The following is a 15,674-nucleotide window of genomic DNA, read 5'->3' on the forward strand; positions in this document are numbered from 1 at the left end:
AGTTGTATGAGCTGTTTGTATATTTTGGAAATTAAGCCCTTGTTGGTTGCTTTGTTTGCATATATTTTCTCCCATTCTGTAGGTTGCCTTTCATTTTGTTTATGGTTGCCTTTGCTGTGCAAAAGCTTGTAAGTTTGATTAGGTCCCATTTGTTTCTTTATGTTTCTATTTCTGTTGCCTTGAAAGACTGACCTAAGAAAACATTGGTATGATTTCTGATCAGAGAAAGTTTTGCCTATGATCTCTTCTAGGAGTTTTATGGTGTCATGTCTTATGTTTAAGTCTTTAAGCCATTTTGAGTTTATTTTTGTGTATGGTGAAAGGGTGTGTTCTAACTTCATTGATTTACATGTAGCTGTCCAACTGTCCCAACACCACTTGCTGAAGAGACTGTCTTTTTCCCATTGTATATTCTTGCCTCCTTTGTCAAAGATTAATTGACCATAGGTGTGTGGGTTTATTTCTGGTCTCTCTATTCTGTTCCATTGATCCATATGTCAGGTTTTTGTGCCAATACCATGCTGTTTTGATTACTGTAGCTTTGTAGTGTTGTCTGAAGTCTGAGAGTGTTATACCTCCTGATTTGTTCTTTTTCTTCAGGATTGCTTTGGCAATTCTGGGTCTTTTATGGTTCCATATATATTTTAGGATTATTTGTTCTAGTTCTGTGAAAAATGTCATGGATAATTTGATAGGGATCACATTAAGTCTGTAGATTGCTTTGGGTAGTATGGCCATTTTAACAATATTAATTCTTCCAATACAAGAGCATGGGATATCTTTCCATTTCTTTGAATCATCTTCAATTTCCTTTATTAATATTTTATAGTTCTCATTGTATAAATCTTTCACCTCCTTGGTCAGGTTTATTCCTAAGTATTTTATTTTGGTGGGTGAGATTTTAAAAGGCATTTTTTTCCCATTCCTTTTCTCATATTTCATTGTTAGTGTAAAGAAATGCAACAAATTTCTGTATGTTAATCTTGTATCCTTCTACCTTCCTGAATTCATTTCTAAGTTCTAGTAGTTTTTGTGTGGAGTCTTTAGGGTTTTCTATATATATTGATAGTATCATATCTTCTGCGTATAATGACAGTTTTACCTCTTCCCTTCCAATTTGGATACCTTTTATTTCTTCTTCATGTCTACTGCTGTGGCTAGGACTTCCAATATTATGTTGAATAGAAGAGGTGAGAGTGGGCATCCTTGTCTTGTTAGATTTTAGTGGGAAGGCTTTCAGCTTTTCACCATTGAGTATTATATTGTCTGTGGGTTTGTAATTGGATTTTCTGTTTTTAATCTGATATGATCATCTCTATCTTTTGATGGGTAAATATAATTCATTTACATTTAATACATTAATGGATACATAGATTTATTTACATCATTGTATTTTGTGTTTTCTGAATATCAACCTTTTTTTTGCTTCTCTTTTTCTGTTTTTTGCCTTCTACTTTTTTGATTGATAATGCTTTAACATTTCATTTGTTTGCACTGTAATTCTGAAAATCATAGATTCTATGTCATTTTTGATTGATGCTATTCTTGAAGTGCTAACATCAAAATGAATAATTCATTATAATAAATTTAAAATCATTCAGTATTTTGAGTCTCTTCAATAATTTAGCACTCTTTACTTTCAAATACCTCTTGCTTCATTTATGTTTTTCAAATTTTGCTTTTATCCTTTTTAAACATCAAAATTATTTTATATGTCATCAGTCATTAAATATAAGGTCATATTTTATTACATTGTTGAATACTATTGGTATGTATTTGATTAATTCTGAATTCACTTCTGCCCTATTAGGGAATAATCTTTATTAGTATACTAAAGAGCTATAGGTTCTAAACTTTTATAATTTATATATGAAAAATCTCTTGTTCTTATTCCTTGAAGAGAATTCTTGAGTTATAAAATTCTTGATTGAGAGCTTCTCTGCCTCTTGGTACGTTAAAGATAGTACCTTATTGTCTTCAGATCTTGTGCTGCTGATAAGAAATCTGCTGTCAGTGAAACTGTTGATCCTCTGTAGACACTTTTTTTTTTCCTTTGGTGATTTTTAGTATTTACTTTAGATCTGGGGACAGTAGTGCAACAAAACATTTTAAGAGACTAATGAAATTACAGCTTTTAGTAAATATTACAAAACTTATGAAACAAAAAACTAAGACTTTAATTTGTTATGGCAGCCCTAGGAAACAATTTTTTTTAAAGGGGAAAAAAACAGTCAAACATTTATTAATTTATATTTATTGAGAATTTATTTTTTAATATATCTTAATCTCATATTTTTGATCTAAAGATTTATTTTATCTTCAATTATCAGAAGTTCTTCAGTGTCCTTATGGGTGCATTTACCTTTACTGTACTCTTTCAGAATGCATTTTTATCAATTTGGAGACTAAATTTGGTCTTTGTTCAATTTGGAACATTTTTGGTGAAACCTCTTCAAATATTACTTCTTCATCATATCCCTTACTATCTGTCTCTGGAAATTTTATCTTATTTATATTTAGCCTCTCAATCTGTCATTCATGCCTGTAAACTGAATTTTCAAGAATTCATCCCTCTGTTTTACACCTGCCACTAACTTAGTGTTACAGGTCAATTTTACTTCAAATAACAAACAAAAAAACTAAACTTATAGAAAAAGAGATCAGATTTGTAGGAACAGAGGTGGGGAGTAGTCAAGAGAGACTTGGAAGAAGTGGTCTGAAGGTACAAACTTTCAGTTATAAGATAAGTAAGTACTAGGGATGTGATGTACAACATGATGAATACAGTTAACACTGCTGTAGGTTATATATGAAAGTTGTTAAGAGAGTAAATCCCAAAGTTCTCACAAGGAAAAAATATTTTTTCTTTTATTTTTTATGTATATGAGATGATGGATTTTTATTACACTTATCGTGGTCATCATTTCACAATGTATGTAAGTCAAATCATTGTGCTGTACACCTTAAACTTATAAAGTGTTGTATGTCAATTATAACTATATACAACTAGAAGAAAAATAAATGAATAAAATAAAATATCCAAAAAAGGAATTTATCCCTTGTCTGTACATGTTGAGATCTACGTAGATTCTTAAGTATAATCTTTCAATGCATTATTTCCCTCTTTTATTTTTAAAATTAATTAATTAATTAATTTATGGCTGTGTTGGGTCTTCATTGTTGCACGTGGGCTTTCTCTAGTTGCGGTGAGCAGGGGCTACTCCTTGTTGCAGTGCATGGCCTTCTCCTCACAGTGGCTTCTCATGTTGCAGAGCACGGGCTCTAGGCATGTGGGCTTCAGTAGTTGCAGCACGCGGGCTCTAGAGCACAGGCTTAGTAATTGTGGCGCCCGGGCTTAGTTGCTCCACGGCATGTGAGATCTTCCCGGACGAGGGCTGGAACCTATGTCCCCTGCATTGGCAGGCGGATTCTTAACCACTGCACCACCAGGGAAGTCCTGTTTCCCTCTTTTAATCACCAGTATTTTATCCTCCTTATTGAGTTTGAAAAGATGAGTGACTACTTATTTCCAGGATGTCTCATAGATTCATTTTTCATGTGCAGTGACTGTTTTTCATTCCCGCTTTCTTTACTGCTTATAATTTATTGGAAATTTTAGTAAATACAATACTTTCATTGACCTACTGGAACTTCTAATCATGCTTACATTACATTCATTGTAAGATTTTTCTAGACATTCAGTTTCATCTTGAGTGAATATAAGGTTCCATTGTTTACGTTGTACATCTTTGGCACTAAACTGCTTTGTGTTTGAATATTGGTTTTTTAAGCACATTTTGAGTAGGAGAGTTTTATTAATATTATTTGAAATTAATTTGAGTTTCCATCCTTCTCTCTGTTTTGTGGTTTTGAATTTTTGTTTTTCTTCATCCTACTCCATGATCCCCTGATAAAGAACCAGATCTTATGAGGGTATTTCAGGCTCTGGTAATCTAATGAGGCAGCAAGCATATTGACTGTTTTATATGCACATTATTCAGCAGCTCTATAAGTGTTTTCAACCTTTCATATTTTTGTAAAAGGCTCTTTTTATGTGTCAGGACATGCCTTCATCCCTCATCCAGGTCATTTACAACTCAGGCAATTTCCTTTCTGTACAGAGTCTGAAGTTTAGACAGAGGCTAGAGATCAGGACCTTTTCAGATCCCTTCTGAGCATTGTCCCAGCCCTGGTCATGTGTGGAGCCTTCTAGTTTCCCAGCAATATCTTGGAGCTATTCAAATCACCTATTTTCCAAATCATCTTATTTCCAATCTTTCCACTCAGGCTTTTGAGTTAGTCTATTGTTTACCCCAACTTTTATTCCTTGTCTCATGTGGCAGCAGCTGACACTTTTGCCTTTAAATACTTTCAACAATTGCCTTCTGGGGAGCTGTCTCAGCCCTGGGCGAGTTTTGAGTTAGTCAAAGCAAAGTCAAGTCCTTTGAGTGGATCCTTCAGGGAGTCACCAGACAGGTCAAATCAAGCATCCATAATTCTGTGAGTATAAAATGTATTCTGCTCCTTCTAGTACTGACTGCACACCAGAAGTGCAGACTGTCTTCTTCATGGCTGCTCCTGAGCTAGGGAGTGGGGGATGGTATCAGGGTAAGTTGAAATGCTACAAATCTCTCCCACTGATTTTCAGGTTTGTTTGTTTGTTTTCCATATTAAGCATGCCTCTGGCTGCTATAGCTTTCGATTAGATTCCAGATTTCCAAAGAGGTTTATTTTGACAGGGTTTTCCATTTTATGCATTGCTTTCTTAGAGAGAAATACTTCTGATTTTTCTATTCTATTTTTTTTTTTTTTAACCAATGTCCCTCCATGGAGTTAATGTTTTCTTGATCTTCTTACTCAGATGTAATTTTATCATATTGGTCTGTAAAGACATTTAATTTCTCAGTTAATGACAGTTTTCAATCCCATACTTTTTTTAAAAAAAAAAAAGCAGAAGCTTTAATTTTGTGTCTGGGAATATATACCTGCTCATGGGCCAAATTTATCAGTACAATGAGTAATTAACATTGAGTGGAAAAAAAGGCTAATGAAAGTCAGTAGTTACAATTTTCTGTCAAAATGCTTGGAAATTAGAACCTTTTAAATCCCATCAGCTTCTTCCCAACATATATGCTATTGTTATGTATTTAGTTCACCTTGTTCTAGGCACCAGAGGACATACAGTCAATATCTGCTTAGTTTTACAAATGTATGTGCTGCTTTCTTTGATCTTTCTTTTTACAATGTGAACTTTCTTTCTGGGATCACTTCTTTCCTGTGTAAAATGAAATCTTAGAATTTCATTCAGGAAGGATAGTTGAATCCAGACTGTCTCAGCTCAAGAATAGGTTTAGTTATTTTTCACAGAAGAGTATGGTGTAGGGTATGTAGTCTTGCCAGAAACTGAAATCTAAATCTTAATATTTATAAACTACATACTTCAAATTTGGACCCTGGATTTTTAACTTCCCACTTCAAAAATGGGAGGATTTGTTTTCTTATGATTCCTCATAATTCTCCTCCCATAACTGCTGATATTCTTGGTTTTTGTAATACTATTTTTACATTGTCAAGATTTGTGCTGTTTATAGTCTTTTAAGCAACTATCACGCCCACAATTTTGACTGTTCTTTCTCTATTTAAATGAATTTAATGCTGCACAATGGTCCTGTTATCACTATGTCTGTATTTTATGATTGGCTGAGAAATAATTTTTTTCAGAATACTCTTAGGGGCATATTTTATGAGTTCTTGCATGCATAAAAATTACATATATAATGTTTATATAATGACTATATATTATTATATTTATATTACTAAATGTATTGTAGTACATTTATGACTACCCCCACCCCAGCTCCTGGAGCTTCTGAATGGTGAGCTATGGCAGGGGCCTTCTATTCTTCACATCTTTCTTGTCGTCACTTCCCAATGTGGTTGAGTGGTGGTCATTCATAGTAGCCCAACTCTATTGTTTGAGAATAATCTGGAAGTATCTCCAGTACTCTAGTACTGGAAGTACTAGAGGCATTATATGCAGGCATTATCTCTGGTAAGATGCTGACATGGCCAAAAGAACAAAAGGACTTTATATTACCTAATGGATAAATACACTGATATTGGAAAACAGAATTCTGGTAACATTTATAGTAAACTCTTTTCCTTGCTGAAACAGTGTAAGAGATAAATTTTGCAATTTGGTTATTTCTTACTGAAACTTTCCTAGGCTACCATCTAATACGGATAATCATTAGACTTGGGATTTCTGTTTTGCTAGAAATATTTGTCCTACCACAAAATAGGATAGAATGAGTGCCAATTCCACTGACTAGAGTTGAAGAAATAGCTTAAAGCTCCCTAGCTCAGTTACAGGACTGCCTGGGTAGAGAATCGCATATACTGATCACTCAGACCTTTGCTTTCTGGGCTGCTGTTATTTTATTGACTCTATTGGAAAGGATACATTTTATTTAGGCTATCTTAAAATAGATAGGTAGACAGAAAGATAGATAAATAGGTAGGTAGGTAGAAAGGAAGAATGAAAGGAAGCATGGAAGGATAGAAGGAAGGAAGGGAGGGAGGAAGGAAGGAAGAAATAGATTTGACTGAGAACTTCCATGTCCTGGAATTCAGTAAAAAAAAATAAAATAAAATATACACAAAAATATATTTATAAAATTTAGTCACTGTAGCATTATATTTTACACAACCTAGTTAGAAGGTAATATACTGAATAAAATATTCATATGCAACAAAATAGTGTACAAATGTTTAAAGTGTATTGCAAAGAAATATTTGACATGGAAAATGTACATGATGCTATTCTAAATGAAAGAAATAGGTATAATTTTAATTATATATGTGAAAATATATGTACTGTGAGTAAGGGAAAACTGTATGTACAAATTTTTAACAATCATCACCTTTGGCCTTATGTTTCAGGTAAGTATTATCTCTTTAATGTTTTATCAAATTTTATGTTTTTCTAAGATACTTAGAAAACTTGATGTTAAAATCTCATATGAGGTAGATGCCACTTTATTCACAAAGTAAATCAGACTATTGAAACTTTAATCTGTAAGTCTAAAATTTCCAAGAGCCTATAATTGTCTGAATACAAAGAAAATCAAAAAATATAAGATAATTAATAAGATTTTGGCACTCTAAATCTACATTGCCAAAAAACTACTATATAATATTGAGATCATTCTCTATGATAGTAATGTTAATTTAGTAAAATAGATTTTGATCTCCAAAAGAAGTCAGTAAATATGTATTAAGATTAAACAAGTAAAGGTAAGAATCCATTATCCACTTAGCAATCTATATACTGTCCCAAATTATATATATCCCTATTAAATGGGAATATCAGAAATTTGTCAACAATCATGATAAAAAATATATTATTAAACACCCAATACAAGCAGATATTGCTTTAAAAATATGATCCTTCAATAAAAGGAGACATATTTTTAGTGAAATAACTGATGAAGTGGGAAATGTTCAAGATGAGTATAGGATACTTTGTTAAGCCAGAAGGAAGAAAGTACTTAAAAATTATCGACTAATAATTTTATAATGGAAATAACTTGGAGACACCACCTTAACCAATGATCCACACGAACATCACCAATACTGGGACAAATTAATATTTTATCTGTGTATTAATGGAGGGACACATTTTTTTCTCCCAAAAATTTTTAATCTAAACTAAAACATGGACAATCAATGGAAAACTGCTATTGAGAAACATTATACAAAACAAGAGCTCATACTCTTCAAAAATATCAGTGTCAAGGAAATAAAAGCTAACTATTTAAGATTAGAGGAAATGAGTAGGATATGTGATATTGAATTTGAAACTTAGACTACATGGGCAGAAAATGCTATATTATTTTCTTTTCAACAGATACCTTTTTATTTTCCTGAAGTAAATGTGTTTATTTATTATTGGGTACAATGACTAATTTGATTTTTTACCTAATGATATACATACACTGAAGGATTTACTAGTTAGGTAAATTCGGGTAATTAAACTTGATAAGCCTTTTTTCCCCACTGTAAAGCAGACACTAAAATTCTCTCGTGCGGTTGGTGAGGCCCAGTTGGGAGAACAGATATAAGGCCCTTCAGTGCAGCATTTAGCACGAAGTCATCATTGTGATCAGCATCTCTTATTTGTACTCCTTTTGTGATCTGATATTTAGAAAACCTACAACAGCATTGGTCAGAGGAGAGAAAATGCTTTATTTAGAATAGTGAATCATGTTAATGCTACATCTGCTGATTTTGGTAATTATACTGAGAATAGTGAATATTCATGTTATTGAAAAAATCAAAAGAGTTTAGGAATAAATTATCAACATGTGAATATGGTTTCAATTTAGTCTTATGTGGTCTATAGAAAACTGATACTACATTCATACAGAGAAAATAAATGATAAGGCAAACATAAAAAAATTTGGTACAGTGTATATACTAGTATTGTTTATAATCCCTGATACTCATCTGAAATTTCAATTACTTCACAATAAAAAAGTAAGAAAACAAAAAGGTAAAGAAGCATTGCAGAAAAAACTCAGTGATATAGGGACAAGCACACAAGCTTGTCCGAATTCATTTCAGATAAATAACTCCAGTTTTCATTGTTATCCAGCTCTGACCTTTCCATCACACTTCAGTCCCTTATAGACTGTCATTAGGAATGGAAGGCAACCAATCATGGATCACAGAATTCATCCTGATGGGATTCCAGCTCAGTGAAGACATGAAATTGTTCCTCTTCGTTATCTTCTTCCTATTATATACTTTCAAGCTGTTGGCAAATGGCATGGTCTTGGGACTCATTTGCCTAGACCCCAGACTGCACTCCCCCATGTACTTCCTTTCTCATCTGGCCATAATTGACATACCCTATCCTTCCAGCAATTTGCCCAATTTGCTGGCAAACCTAGTGAAACACAAAAAAACTATCTCATTTGTCTTATGCACTATGCAGATGATTTTTAATTTGACTTTTGGTTCTATAGAGTGCCTGATTTTGTTGGTGATGTCCTATGACAGGTATGTGGCAATCAGCCATCTCCTCCAGTACACTGTCGTCATGAACCGGAGAGTGTGCACGTTCCTCGCCATCACTTCCTGGGCATGTGGATTTTCACTGGCCCTAGTACAAGTAAGTCTCTTTCTAAGGTTGCCCTTCTGTGGGCCCCAGAAGGTGAACCACTTCTTCTGTGAAACCTGATCTGTCCTCAAAGTGACCTGTGGTGAAATCTGGATCAATGAAATGTTCCTCTTTGCTGATGGTGTGTTTATCTTAGTTGGACCCCTTTCCTTGATGCTGGTTTCCTATGTGAGCATCCTCTGGGCCATCCTGAAGATCCAGTCAAAAGAGGGCCGCAAGAAAGCCTTTTCCACCTGCTCCTCCCACCTCTGTGTGGTTGGGTTCTACTTTGGCATAGCCATGATGGTTTACTTGGCCCCTGACAATAGTCAACGAGAGGAGCAGCAGAAAATCCTTTTCCTGTCTTACACTCTCTTCAACCCATTGCTGAACCCCCTTGTCTACAGTCTACGGAATGCTCAAGTAAGGCTGCCTTCCACAGAGTATTGCAGAAAAAAAGGACAATGTGAAGGAGGATACAATTTTGGTTCAGTGGATTTTTCCCCTTAGGAGATGTGATTGCTGGTGTAAAAAACTCTAGAAAATTCCCCAAGAAGATGCCTGATTTAATGATGAGCATGACTCAAGAGTAATATCAGCAAGATGGCAGAAAAGGAATCCCTAAACCATTGTTCCTCAGTGAAGACAACAATATATAGGCCAAATTTCCTTTGTGAAAACACCAGAAGTCAGATAATAGCTTGCATCGCCCCAGACAAGCACAAAGCCAAGAAGAGATACAGTAAGTGTTTAGGCAGATTTATGACATTTTACCTCCTGTAACTACTTCCCCTCCCTGGCACAGTGTGGCAGGATCAGGAGAAAATTCCCAACTCCCAGCTCTCCCTCAAGGGGGAAAGTGAAGAAATGACCATGTATACTACTTTGTAGCTTTTCAAGGAGTGGCTGAGGGTTTGTTAGTTGTCTTGCCTGACTCAGAGCACTGATGGCAATGCCAGTTTGGACTCCTTGTTGGGGCCACTGAGAAAAATGTCAAGCACACCTACTTTTTACAGCTATAAAGAGATCGTAGCATTTCAGACAAACAGCAGGGCGTAAGTCTTTAAAGGCTTCAGAAAAAAATTGCGCAAACATCTTTAACTGAGAAAATACATGAACCAGCTCAGAGAAGCTGCATCCCTAGAGAAGGTTGGAGAGGTTCCCAGAATCTCTAGGAGGAATAATTGCTGAAGATCTTCCCCTTCTCGAAGTCAGTCGGTAAAGACTAGGAGAAATAACTGTTTTTCCAAAAGCCCAAACTCAGCTAAAGTTCACAAGGTATACAATGAAACAGGGAAAACATGGACCAATTAAAGAACAAAATAAATCTCAAGAAACCACCCCTAAGGAAATGTAGATTTATGAATTACCTGGCAAAGAATCCAGTATAATCATTTTAACATTGTTCAATAATCTAAAAAACATGAATAGGCAACTAAACAAAATGAGGAAAATGATACATGAACAAAATGAAAATATCACAAAGAGATAAAAACTATAAAAATAAAAAGAATGAAATAGAAATTCTAGAACTGAATTGAAAAACTAATTAGAGGTTCTCAAGAGAAGAAATTAGAAACTAGCTAGAGACAGATGAAAACAAATCATAAGATACCAAAAACTGAGTGCTGCAAAAGCAGTACTAAGAAGTTAGTTTATAGCAGCATACTCATGCATTTAAAAAGAGAAAAGATTGTAAATCAACACCATCACTTTATATCTGAACTAGAAATAGAAGAAAAACCAACCCCAAGAAGGCAGAAGGAAAAAAATAATGAATATTAGAACATATATAAGTAAAGTGGAGAATAGAAAAACAGCCAATTGGTAGAAAAAAATCAATGAAACAAAGAATTGGTTTCCTGAGAAATCCAAAATATTGGCAAACCCTTAGCTAGAATGACAGAAAAAGATATATTTAGGATATTCACATTCTTAGAAATATGAAGTAGAATGGTGGTTACAGGAGACTGGGAGGCAAGAATGGGGAGTTATTATTTAATTGGTACAGAGTTTCAGTTTAGGGTGAAAATGTTCTGGAGATGGATATTGATGATGGTTGCACACAGTGTTAATGACTTAATGTCACTGAAGTGTACATTTAAAAATTGTTAAGAGGCAGGTTCAAGATGGTGGAGTAGTAAGACCCTGAGCTCATCTCCCACGAACACACCAAAGCTACAACTACATATAGAAGAACTCTCTTTGAGAACACACTGAAGTAGAAGAATAATTTTTTACAACCAAGGATATAAAGAAAAAGCGACACCAAACATGTAGCAGGGAAAGAGAAGCAATCTAGTTGGGACCCACACAGCTAGTGGGCATCCTGGAAGAGGAGGAGGATATCACAAGCTGGGGATTCTCCCCAAGGAGCAAAGAGTTCAAGCACCATGTTGGGTACCCCAGCCCTGGGGTCCAGCACTAGCAAGAAAACTCCCTTTGCTGGTTTTGAAAGCCAGTGAGGCTTATGACTGAGAGAACCTGAGGGCTGTAGGAAGCCTAGACTTCCCTGTGAAAGGGTGCTTATGTGGACTTGCTTCCTCCCAGTTTCAGTGAAGAAGCAGCAAAATGAAAAGTGCCTGGTGCTTTGGCCAGCCTGCCAAGACCACCCCAGTGTGCCCCCACCTCAGCCCACATGGGTGGCAGCTCCAGCCCTTCTGGCTCTGGCCACATCTCCCACTGAGGCAGTGGTCACCAGTGCCCGCCTCCCAACCCAGGAGAAGAAGCAACTCTCATCAGACTCTGGCTCCAGCCATTCCGTCTCTGGTCTGACCCCCAGCCAAGGTAGTGGCCATCAGCACACCCTGGTAGCTCTCATCAGGTAACGGCTCCAATCCCTCTGGCTCCAGCCCCACCTCCACCAAAATCGTAATCCCAGTGTGATCCAGGAGAAGCCCCAGCCCACAATGAGCCCCGGGTCTAGTCCCCTGGATCCAGCCCACCCCTCACTGAGGCAGTGGCTCCCAGTGTACCCCAAAAGGAGCCTCAGTCTGCATCAGACTCTAGCTCTAGCCCCACCCATCCCTTGCTCCAGTTCTAATGCCTGCAAGAAAATGAACCCATCATGCCCTGAAAAAAGCCTCAGCCCATACTTGTGTCACATCCAATTCTTGCACAAAGGCACTGGGCACACGTAGACTGCATAAGGAGGCTCCCACACAAGATATGCCTTCAAGACTGGGATAGGAAACTGTGTTGCCTAATTTCAGAGACAAAGTCAAACAAAATGAGAAGACAAAGGAATATGTTCCAAATAAAAGAACAAGATAAAAACTCAAAACCCTAATGAAATGGAGATAAGTAATTAACCTGAGAAAGAGTTCAAACAATGGTTATAAAAATGCTCATTGATCCAGGAATAGAATAGAGGAACTCAGTGAGAACATCAAAAAAGAATTAGATAATATAAAAAATACAAATCAGAGCTGAAGAACAAAATGCCTGAAATGAAAAATACACTAGAAGGAATCATCAGCACATTAGGTGATACGGAAGAATGCATAAGTGATCTGGAAGACAGAAGAGTCTTTGGGAAATCACTCAATCAGAACAGCAAAAAGAAAAAAAAATTAATGAGGTTAGTTTAAGGGACCTCTCAAACAACAATAAGTGTACTAACATTTACATTATAGAGGTCCCAGAAGAAAAAGAGAGAAAGGGGCAAAAAATGTACCTGATGAAATAATGGCTGAAAACTTTCCTAACCTAAAGGAAACAGACATCCAGGTCCAGGTAACACAGAGAGTCCCAAGCAAGATGAACCCAAAGGGATCCACGCCAAGACATATCAAAATTAAAATAGCAAAATTTAAAGAATTTCAAAGGCAATAAGAGAAAAACAAAGTCACATACAAAGGAAGCTCCATAAGGCTATCAGTTGATTTTTCAACAGTAACTTTGCAGGCCAGAAGGGAGTGGCGTGATATATTTAAAGTGCTGAAAGGAAAAACCTATGACCAAGGATATGCTACCCAGCAAGGTTATCATTCAGATTTGAAGAAAAGAGGATTTTCTAGACAAGCAAAAACTAAGAGTTCATCACCACTAAACCAACCTTACAAGAAATGTTAAATAGCCTTCAAGTGAAAAAGAAAAGGCCATAACAAGAAATAAGAAAATATATAAAAGAAAAATCTCACTGGTCGTGGTAAATATACAGTAAAGATAGTGGATCGGACCTCCCTGGCAGTCCGGCGGTTAAGACTCTGTGCTTCCAATGCAGGGGCAATGGTTTGATCCCTGGTTAAGGAACAAAGATCCCACATGCTGCTCAGTGCAGCCAAAAAAAATTTTTAATTAAAAAAAAAAACTTAAAAAAAAAGTCAATGGCTCAACCACTTAAGGTAGTATAAAAGTTGAAAGACAGAAGTTATAAAATCAAATATAAGTAAAATAATCAGTTAAGGGATACAAATAAAGATGTAAAATGTGATGCTAAAACATAAAACTTGTGGGAAAGGGAGTAAAAAATGTAGAGCTTTTAAAATATGTTTGAACTTAAACAGCTATCAGTATAAAACAAATTATATATATATATATAAACCCCACGGTAAGCACAAACCAAAAACCTACAATAGATACACACAAAAAACCAAATAGAACGGAACCCAAACATAGCACTAAGAAAATTATCAAACCACAAGTGAAGAGACTAGAAGAAGAAGTGAGAAGACCTACAAAAACAACCAGAAGATGAGTGATAAAATGGCAATAGTTATATACTTATCAATATTCACTTTAAGTGTAAATGGACTAAATGCTCCAGTCAAAAGATATAGGATGGCTGAATGGATTAAAAACAAACAAACAAACAAAAAAAACCACCACCACCAACAAAAAAAACTCCAACCTATGTGCTACCTACAAGAGACCCACAACAGAACTATACACACACAGCGACTGAAAGTGAAGAGATATTACATGCAAATGGAAATGAAAAGAAAGCTGGGGTAGCAATACTCATATCAGACAAAATAAACTTTTTAAAAAGTCTATAACAAAAGACAAGGGCATTACATAATGATAAAGGAGATGATCAAAGAAGATGATAAAACATTTGTAAACATATATACAACTAACATAGAAACACCTAACTTTAAAAGCAAATATTAACAGACATAAAGGGAGAAATTGACAGTAATACAATAATAGCAGGGACCTTAATACCCCATTTACATCAATAGATAAGTCATCCAGAAAGAAATCAATAGAGAAACAAACAGTGGCCTTAAATGGCATCTTAGACAAGATGAAAATAGATATCTGCAGGACACTCTATCAAAAAACAGCAGAGTACACATTCTTCTCAAGTGCACATGGAACATTCTCCAGGAGATGATCACATGCTAGGCTACAGAACAAGTCTCACTAAATTTAAGAAGACAGAAATCATATCAAGCGTGTTTTCTGATCACACATTATTAAACTAGAAATCAATTACAAGAAGAACACTGGAAAAAATACCAACACAAGGAGACTAAACAACATGCTACTAAAAAACCAAAGGGTCGATGAAGAAATCAAAGAGGAAATGAAAAGAATACCTTGAAATGAAAGAAAATAGAAACACAACTTTTCAAAATCTATGGAACATAGCAAAAGCAGTTAAAGAAGGAATACAGGGCTATGTCAAGAAACAAGAAAAATCTCACCTAATTTTACACCTAAAGGAGTTAGAAAAAGAAAAAGAAACTGGACTTCCCTGGTGGTGTAGTGGTTAAGAATCTGCCTGCCAGCGCAGGGGACACGGATTCGAGCCCTGGTCCGGGAAGATCCCATATGCCATGGAGCAACTAAGGCCATGAGCCACAACTACTGAGCCTGCACTCTAGAGCCTACGAGCCACAACTTCGGAGCCCATGTGCCACAACTACTGAAGCCTGCGTGCTTAGAGCCCGAGCTCTGCAACAAGAGAAGCCACCGCAATGAGAAGCCTGTGCACCACAATGAAGAGTAGCCCCTGCTCGCCACAACAAGAGAAAGCCCATGCGCAGCAACGAAGACCCAACACAGCCAAAAATAACAGTAAATAAATTAAAAAAAAAAAGAATAATAAACAAAGACCAAAGTTAGTAGAAGGAAGGAAATAATAAAGATCAGAGTGGAACTTAATGAAATAGAGACAAAAATAAATAAATAAAAGAGATCAATGAAACTAAAATCAGGTTCTTTGAAAAGACAAACTTGATAAACTTTTAGCCAGACTCATCATGAAACAAAGAAAGAGGACTCTCGGACCTTCGAGATGGCAGAGAAGTAAGACATGGAGATCACCTTCTTCAACACAGATACATCAGAAATACACCTACATGTGGAAAAATTCCTACAGAACATCTACTGAACGCTGGCAAAGACCTCAGATTTCCCAAAAGATGCTTGAGGGCAACCTACATACAGAGGTGGAGCCAAAACCAAAGCTGAACCCCAGGAGGTGTGCGAACAAAGAAGAGAAAGGGAAATTTCTCTGTGCAGCCTCAGGAGCAGCAGATTAAATCCTCACAATCAACTT

General features: G+C 35.9%; 1 pseudogene across 1 annotated transcript in view; it reads left to right on the forward strand.

Annotated features, from left to right (window-relative positions):
• Positions 1–13,458, forward strand: part of LOC309632701 (olfactory receptor 2A2-like) — a 55,406-nt pseudogene extending 41,948 nt beyond the window's left edge. Inside the window, exon 2 of the transcript XR_014249547.1 lies at positions 8,343–13,458. The product of XR_014249547.1 is annotated as an olfactory receptor 2A2-like (transcript). The remainder of the gene's footprint in view (positions 1–8,342) is intronic.
• The last annotated feature ends 2,216 nt before the right edge of the window (positions 13,459–15,674 follow it).

Source organism: Balaenoptera borealis (genome assembly GCF_965194805.1).
Source record: "Balaenoptera borealis genome assembly, chromosome: 7".
NCBI classification, from domain to species: domain Eukaryota; kingdom Metazoa; phylum Chordata; class Mammalia; order Artiodactyla; family Balaenopteridae; genus Balaenoptera; species Balaenoptera borealis.